Source organism: Geospiza fortis, unplaced genomic scaffold (genome assembly GCF_000277835.1).
Source record: "Geospiza fortis unplaced genomic scaffold, GeoFor_1.0 scaffold414, whole genome shotgun sequence".
NCBI classification, from domain to species: Eukaryota; Metazoa; Chordata; class Aves; order Passeriformes; family Thraupidae; genus Geospiza; species Geospiza fortis.
The window spans coordinates 20,602-22,280 of NW_005054745.1; the positions used below are offsets into that span (position 1 = coordinate 20,602).

At 63.8% G+C, this 1,679-nt stretch overlaps 1 protein-coding gene across 1 annotated transcript in view; it reads left to right on the plus strand.

Annotated features, from left to right (window-relative positions):
- The window catches only part of SPEF1 (sperm flagellar 1), an 11,467-nt gene that overhangs the window by 6,413 nt on the left and 3,375 nt on the right, over positions 1-1,679 (plus strand). The window lies entirely within an intron of this gene.

Genomic DNA, 1,679 nt, shown 5'->3' on the forward strand with positions numbered 1-1,679 from the left:
CACAGGTAGTGGAGGGACTTGGGGACATGAGGGACATGGGGGATGTGGGGGACAGGGGTCAGTGGGAGACAGGATGGACACAAGGACATGGAGGATGCAGGGGGACAGCAGGGGGGGACACCGTGGAGACAGCAGTGGGGACACTGTGGGGACACTGGGGACATATGGGGACACGGGGGACACTATGGGGACATATGGGGACACAGGGGACACTATGGGGACACTGTGGGGACACGGGGGACATGTGAGGACACTCTGTGGGCAGTAGGGAGGGGACAGCGCTGGGGACACTGTGGGGACAGCGGTGGGGACACGGGGACACTGGGGGGATACTGGGGACATTGTGGGGACAGCAGGGAGGGGACAGCACAGGGGATGCTGCTGGGACACTGTGGGGACACTGAGGGGACACTGGGAGGACACAGGGGACGCTAGGGACACTTTGGGGACAGTGGGGACAGCGGTGGGGCAGCAGGGAGGGGACAGCCCTGGGGACGCTGCTGGGACACTGTGGGGACGCTGGGGGGACAGTGTGGGGACATGTGGGGACACTGTGGGGACAGCAGGGAGGGGGTGGAACTACGGGGACATCATTGTGGGGACAGCAGGGTAGAGGTGGCATCTGGGGACATTATTGTGGAGGTGGCACTGTGGGGACACGGTTGTGGGGACAGCAGGGTGGAGGTGGCAGTGTGGGGACACGATGGGGACACTGTGGGGGACATCGGTGTGAGGACATCAGGGCAGGGACATCAAGGTGGGGACACCGTGGGGACATCAAGGGAGGGACACAGCAGCACGGGGACACTGTGGAGACAGCAGAGTGGGGACATTGGCCTGGGGACATTGTGGGGACATTGTGGGGACATGAGCATGGGGACAGCAAAGTGGGTACGGCAGTGTGGGAGGGGGACATCGGGGTGGGGACACCGGGGTGGGGACACTGTGGGGACAGCAGGGTGGGGACACCATAGGGACATCAGGGTGGGGATGGCAGTGTGGGGACAATGTTGTGGGGACAGCAAGGAGGGAGAACATCGTGGGGACATCACCATGGGGACATGAGGGTGGGGACACTGTAGGGACACCGTGGGGACATCAGAGAGGGAGGGGGGACACCGGGGGGACGGGGACAGCAGCATGGGGATGACAGAGTGGGGACACTGGGGGGACACTGTGGGGATGCCTTGGGGACACTGTGGCGATGCCTTGGGGACACTATGGGGACATTCTGGAGACACCATGGGGACACTGTTGGGATGTCTTGGGGACACTATGGGGACACCATGGGAGCACCATGGGGACACTGTGGGGACACTGTGGGGATGCGATGGGGACATTCCGGGGACATTCCGGGGACCTTCTGGGGACGCCTTGGGGACACTATGGGGACATTCTGGGGACACCATGGGAGCACCATGGGGACACTGTGGGGACACCATGGGGACATTCTGGGGATGCCTTGGGGACACTATGAGGACATTCTGGAGACACCATGGGGACATCCTGGGGATGCCATGGGGACACTGTGGGGACTCCCTGGGGACACTATGGGGACAATCTGGGGACGCCTTGGGGACACTATGGGGGCACCACGGGGACATTCTGGGGACACTGCGGGCACTCCCTGGGGACACGCCGGGGACACGCGGCCGCTGCTCGCTCCCGGTGGCCGCCGG